The 7,081-nt window shown below is 52.9% G+C and overlaps 1 non-coding gene and 1 pseudogene across 1 annotated transcript; one reads left to right on the plus strand and one right to left on the minus strand.

The window, feature by feature from the left end:
- Positions 1 to 1,657: 1,657 nt before the first annotated feature.
- On the plus strand, positions 1,658 to 1,821 carry LOC131126792 (U1 spliceosomal RNA). Its single transcript, XR_009129310.1, has one exon. It is a non-coding gene; the product is annotated as a U1 spliceosomal RNA (small nuclear RNA).
- A 1,093-nt stretch (positions 1,822 to 2,914) lies between these two features.
- Positions 2,915 to 3,092, minus strand: LOC131126970 (U2 spliceosomal RNA; annotated as a pseudogene).
- Positions 3,093 to 7,081: the final 3,989 nt, after the last annotated feature.

Raw genomic sequence — 7,081 nt, forward strand, 5'->3', positions numbered from 1 at the left:
CACACTTGCGGCAGAGCTTGGGCTGACCCTGGTAGTGTATGTAGCCTCGGTTTTCTCCCAGAACTATCATTGATGGGAGATGTTTCAGACCCTGGAAGCCCTGAGGGTCCTGCCATTGCTGGATGGGGACCCTCCAGGCGCAGTTCCAGATGCCGTCTTCATCCCTCACCTTCATAGCCTGGCCTTTAACCGTGCAATATCTTCCCAGCCAAAAGCAAATGTCATCTGCGGTCACTGTCTCATTAAACATTCTAACAATAACGGTTTTAGCCGCATTGTCAGTCAGTTTTTCAACGTTGAACACAGGCAACTGGGATTTCACATCTTCATAACGCGTCCAAAATTCTCTCAAAGTTGCAGCAGACTGGAAACTTACATCATAGCCTTTGTTGTAAGGCAGTGCCAAAATGCAGTTGAGGTCATCAGGTTTAAATTGAAGGATTTTTTGGATGATTTTTCTGGAAAAATCCAATCTGGACAGTCCCAGTGACTCACCCTCCATTTCCTTATATGTGAAACGCACACTGTGGTGCCTCCGCATACCGGCATAGCTGGCCGACATGGTGGAGGCACCAATAAAACTTACCTTGCACTGCTGCGGGAATAAGAAAAGTTAAAATACACTGAAAAGTGTAGGAAATTTCCTCCCGAATGTTGGCAGAATTCTATGCACCTGAAGCATACAATTCTCCACCCAAAGGAGGTGACCGCAGTCTTAGCCAGAAGGCCGAGAAGCGATGCCGATGGGCGCTCGTAGGGGAGGAGGGCACTTCCGGCATGACAAGCTAAAGGACCGGTTGCACGCATGTTGGAATAAAATGTAGACGGAACAAACATAGCGTCAGTTATCACCCTTATATCCATTCGCTTAGACAATAGAAAGTGTTTGAATGTGCTGAAGAAGAAATGTGCCCGTGACCCTGATCAGAGACCCCCAGCGAGCCCCAGGTCCTGGAGGTGCCTGGAAGCGCCAACAGCGACCCTGCAGATGTTCACGTTAATCCTGCAAGAATGTGTCAAGAAAAGAACTCGTAAAACAATGAAAGTAATTACTCTCACACACACACACACACATAGACAAACAGACACAGCTTGCACAACTGCCTCCCCCCAGTGTTGCACGACCATGCCGTAGGGGACCCCTGAAAGAGAATAAAACGAGAGGGGCGTGAACTGCATATTCACAGTGGAGCGGCATGCCACTGGGTATGTGGTTTCACTGTCCTCGCTGCGAGTAACTTTGAATATTGTTGTCTGTCTCTTCTGTATTCCTGCATTTGAGTGTTTTTTTACAAGTGTCACAGGAGTTTGAACCTGACAACCCACTGACTCATGACGACCTCGCATGTCTACACGTGTCAGGGTTAAACATATTGGCCTCTCATGTTACATGGTGTGACTAGGCACGTGGAGTCAGTACTCCAGTCTCCCCATTGAACGTCTGCAGCAACTGCACTAAGCCACTTGCTGCCGCTGCCTTTGCTCAGAATGAAGTCACACGAGAGCCACACAGACCGACTCCTTGAGACAACCAGAGTACGTTCTCTGAATTTGGACACAGGTCCAGTGGCTGGGCTTGTTGCGGGCGACCTGATGAGACCACCACTTAGCATGTGGCATGTGCGAGAGACTCCTCCGGGCGAGACCGGTCCAATTCATACTTACCTGGCAGGGGAGATACCATGATCAAGAAGGTGGTTCACCCAGGGCGAGGCTCAGCCATTGCACATGGGCTGAGCTGACCTCTGCGAATTCCCCAAATGTGGGAATCTCGACTGCATAATTTGTGATAGTGGGGGACTGCGTTCGCGCTCTCCCCTGATCCCGTGTTTAAAACAAGAGGCAGGTGCAGCGCCGTGCCGAGCTCCTTGGCTTGCGAGTGCAGCCGGACTCGAGCAAGAAACGACCAGGCCAGCACTACCTTGTACGCTTGCTGGAAAGGTCTGCCCGTCCGCGGGAGACAACCAACCAACCAGCCGAGAGGCCGATCTGCTCTCAGTCAGGAAACCTCAATGAAAAACGGCAACCAGGCAGAGAAAGGGGCGTCGGCCAAGCGCCTCCACTTTACCGGCACACCGGAACCACTGGCCACAGTGGACCAGGTGGCCGTCAGAAACAACCGTCCAACTCAAGCGGAAGCGGCTCAAATTGCTGTTGTCGCTCTCAGCGGCCTTCCCAGCCGCAGAGGCAACCGCTTCGGATCTTTATGTCCAAGGAAGGCAAGCAGCGACACCCAAGATGGAAGCCACAACATTGTGGTTCATGGTAAACCTACCCGCACAGGCCAGCTCCTGCACTTTGAGTCCCTTCGCCCACTGGAACCCGAGCCAGAAGCTGTCAGAAGCGCAAACAAGAGAGCAGAAAATACCGGGTCACTCACTCACCGAGGGTGGCAGACGCACAATTTACAGGCTCTGACCGCCTGTGGCTATCCCACGTGTTTTTGTTTTTTTTTTTCCTTTTTTTGTCACAGCCAACACACAAAGGGCCACCAAACCCGACCCTGAGAAGCCAAACGGAAGACGGAAAAGCCCCTTATGCCACTGGTTTGTGGAGGAAACTTGGAAGGCCTCCACCAGACAAGATCATCGTGTCAGATTCCATCCAGCAGTTGATCAATGCGACACTCACAGGGCCCCGGGAAGCGCGCACGAAACCTGAGCATCAGGAGCCGGTGGGAGACTGCAGGAGGCAAGGCTGACAAAAAGTGGCTGACACCCTCTGGAGACCGGCTGCTGCGAGGGAAATGGGGTCCACGGAGTGCGCAGACACAGTGCCCCGCTACCACGAGCCATTTCCTCTGCAGAATTACTGCTCAGGGGGCACCAAACGTGAGCACGTTCAGTGCATTTCTTTCAGCATCATCCACAAGATGCACCCTGCCAGAGTCTGCTGTTGCTGTTTACACAAGAAGGAGAAGTGCACCGTTGCTGGAAGCGCTGCAATACCAGGTCGATGCGTGGAGCGGATGGCGCAAGCCCCAATCGCAGCTCCCTGTTCCAAAAAGCAATTTAATATTTAGTCCCCTGTTGGGGGACGTATCAGATATTAAACTGATAAGAACAGATTTTTTTTTTTTTTTGAAAACTGTTTATTGACACTAATACAAAATTTCACCACATTTCATTATTTTTTGAAAACTGCCCTTTGAAAAAAAAAGGTAAAATACACACCACATTTAATATAAAAGTGTTCAATTAACTTTTTTTTTGTTAAAAACTAGTGCTGTGGGCAGTAAAATGTGTAAAATTTGTACAAAACATTTTAAAATATCATAAAAAAGAAGCTTCAATGTCTTCTGCTCTACAGGAGCGCAGTGAGTCCTTATCAATAGTCTCTACATCCCACTCTCCCAGACAGCTAATCTCCAGGACACTGTCAGGGTACCCTCAGATCCTTATCCTTCTTCTCTTTCTCCTCCTTCTTCTCTCGGAGCGTCAGGCTGCCGCTGCCGAGACCTTTTCAGTGAAGCTCCGGGTGCCACCTCCGGGTGGGCACAGACGATTCTTCTTTGTGGCTGTGTCCTTGGCCCGCCGCTTGCAGCTGTGAGGGTTGCTGCAGCCATTCGGATCACAGCCACGGGGGGGATCTGTCTGTGCCTCCTTACCAGCAAGTTGCGGGAGGTCCAGATGGCGTCTTTGATGGCGGCGAGGGCGAGCCACTGCTTTCCGAAGTCTTTGTCGGTTGACTTCTGGTGGCTCACCCCGTACAGCACAAGCTGTTCATTTAGGACCTCCCTTGCTGGCAAGTCCGGGAAATTTAGGTCGCCGGCTGTCGCCCACAGGTCTACGGCAGCACTGCACTCCCAGAGGAGGTGCCTCACCGACTCTGGTGCGCCACAACCCGGTCGGGGGCAAGTTGGGTTCGCTGACATTCCTCGGGAGTGCATAACAGACCTGACTGGGAGGATCTCGTGGGCCACCATCCATGACAGGTCCCGAAGTCTGTTTGGGAGAGCAGGATGGTTCACATTGCGCCAAACCGATGTGGGCTCGCCGAAAGCAAGCCCGCGCACTGGACTCACTGGGTCCCGCTCCTGCACAACAGAAATGACAGAGCGATGATTTTTTAAAATGTCTAATGTTTGTCTTTCTAAATTAAAATGTTTTAAAAAAGTCCTTATAAATATATATGCCGGTGGTAAGTTAAAAGCCACAGGTATCGTTAGATCTGTTGGAATCATTTTTAGTTTTCTTAAGTAGGAGCCCATCCAGTATCGTACCAAGGCTTTGGTCTTGGGAGTACTGGATGAGCCCACTGCATTTTCCAGGTGCAATGCTATATATCTTGCGCCTAAAAACAGTTTCAGATCTGGTATTGCTTTTCCACCTTTTTCTTTTGCCTTTTTGAGAGTATCTCTTCTCACTCTCTCCCACTTGGAGCCCCAAAGGAAATAAAAAATGGCTCGATCTAGTTCTAAAAGCACATGTCTTTTGGGGATAAAAACAGAGCTGATCAGTAAAAGCAAAGGTAAAATCACAGCTTTTATGATTTCTTTTTTTTTTTTTTTTTTTTTTTTTTTTCCTTTTTTTTTGTCCCGTCCAGCCATTGGGGCAGATAGTATTGTTGATCTAAATGCCCTTACATGCTAGACAGATTTGCTCTGTGTCAGGAAAGGTGTTGGCTACAACTTCCCTGTACCATGAAATTTTATTTGCCGTTATTTGACGTCTTTGTTATGCCATTTGGGACGACCGGACCGGAGCAAGAAGAAGAACAGAAAAGAAGAAGAGAGAAGAGAAAGGTGGGGTCGGGGGGGGGGGGGGGGGCAGTAGAGGGAGAGACAAAAACAGCAGCAACAAGAATTCCCAAAACAACAACAGTGACAAACAGAACAGTTAAATGTCAATGATGGCTAAGGGTCACACTGGAGATGATATCAGTGGAATGAAACAGTCCAACTTACCAATAGCAATAGTAACAATGAGGACATGACCCATGATAGTAAACACAATTGCAACCATACAGTTACAGTAATTAAAATCTCATTGCTTGACATCATTATTACTGTAATAATAGCATACCAATACTATATAAACATCAGGGATAAGAGAGTAGATTGTATAGAGAAGCACCCATGTGCTGTGAGTGCCCATATGGAGGTGTGTTGTGTATGTGAATGCGAGTGTGTGAATGTGTAATTGTCACTGAGAATGACAAAAGGAGAGAGACTGCCTTCTACCACCCAGCAAACCCCGCCCCGCGCAGCCAGGTCAAGCCCCCACCGCCAGAGATCCTCCGGCCCCGTGGGTGTGGGCAAAGCCAGGGCCGACTCCCCAAGACCCGCCCCCGAAGCAACTCCCCGAAGAGACCAGCAAGAGGCCATGGAGGAGCAATCCCAACCGGCAACAGGGCGCCAGCAGGCCGGAGGAGAGCCGCACCCCCGAGACCAGCGGGAGACCATACCCTACTAGGGCAGAAGGGCATCGAAGGCCACACACCCGTGGGCACAGGGGCGCCCCTGCCGGCCGGAAGGGAGCCCGTCCACGGCCGGAGGCACCGCCTCCCGCCCCCCACACACCCCCAGGAAGCAGAACCCGGCCCGCCCCAGGTAACCCCAGGCCCGACCACCGACATAGGACCGCCCCGGCCAGGACAGAAGAGGCCCGGGCACACTGCCCCATGGAGGACCGGGCGGTTGAGATGGAACACCCTACGCCAGACCCCCGCAGAGCCCCCCCCCCCGTATATCTACATGGCCATATACCCACATACACATCCACACATATACATATATATATACATATATATATAATTATAATAAAACTAATCATTAATTATCTAAGTATTTAAAACAATAAATACATAAAATAAACTCAGACACATGCACACCCCATCCACTCAATACACACACATGCTGTGGACGTCCCCGGGTGGGGCGTCTGGGGCATCACAGGGTGGGGGACCCAGGGGTCCCAGACCCACAACCAGGCCCCGAGCCCAGGGAGGTACGGACCGCCAAGGCATAGCACCCCCAAACTCCCCTCGACCACGGCATCAGGGCTACTGCAGTGTGGCAGACAAAGGAGCGGGCGAGGGGAGGAGGCCCGCACATGAGCAAGCGGAGGGGGCGAGCAGGCGAGTGGTGAAGCGCTCCACTGCGCCGGCCGACATCCACCGGGCAGCTCACCCCCGTGAGGGAGAGCCATAGCTCCAAGTCATGGGGAGGCCACGCACCAGAGCCGAGGAGTTAAGACCAGCGCAAGGCCCCCGAAGGACCCCACCATCCACCGGGAGGGCCAGCCCCCCCCCGCCCCCAGAACCAGCAGCGCTCCGCCCACGTACCGGAGAACCATCCCCGACGAGCCCTAAGGCAAGACTGGGGATGGGCAAAGACAGGGACAGCGATGCGGCAGAGCATAGGACCAGTGGCAGCAGACACCCAAACGCCCGAAAGAGCACCGCCCCCCCAGCAGGCCCCACCCCGAGGAGCATGCTCCCCATCCCCACACGCCACCCCGGCCCCCGTACCCACGAGCAGGATCAGGTCCCCTCCCAACACACAGCCCGGTCCCCGCAGCAGCCACCACAGCGCAACAACCCCAAGCCACCACCGTAGACTTCAGGCCACCAGCAGCGCGGACCCCACTGCCTGGAAGCCGGTGAACGCCCCCCCAAGGGCACGTTGGCGCCCGCGACCCAGGACAGATCCAGGGAGGTAGCGCCAACCATGACACCAGGGCAAGCCCCGGCGTCAGCTGGTTCCAGTGGGACCCCCAGGAAGGCCAGGCAGACCAGACCAAAATATCCTGCAGCCCAGGGCACCCCGAGCGAGCCGCCAAGCCCCAGCAGCCAGCGGGCCAATCGCGGGGGTAGGCAGTAGGCTCTCCGGTCCAGCCCGCTACACCTGTGTGTGTGAAGATGGTATTGTGTAGATAGTGCAATTAAAAATAGGCCTGTCCCATAGGGCTGACCTATGTGTGTGGTGTATGTGTATGTGTGTGTGTGTGTGTGTGGAAGGAAGCTGAGCAATGGTGGGTCCCCTGCCTGCCCAGACCCCCCCCAGAACTGAGTGTCTAAGGTGCGGTTAAAATTGAAGGGTGACCAGCCAGAGGAATGCCGAGGACAAAAGGGCATCCGC

This window comes from Doryrhamphus excisus, chromosome 3, assembly GCF_030265055.1.
Source record: "Doryrhamphus excisus isolate RoL2022-K1 chromosome 3, RoL_Dexc_1.0, whole genome shotgun sequence".
Classification (NCBI taxonomy): Eukaryota; Metazoa; Chordata; class Actinopteri; order Syngnathiformes; family Syngnathidae; genus Doryrhamphus; species Doryrhamphus excisus.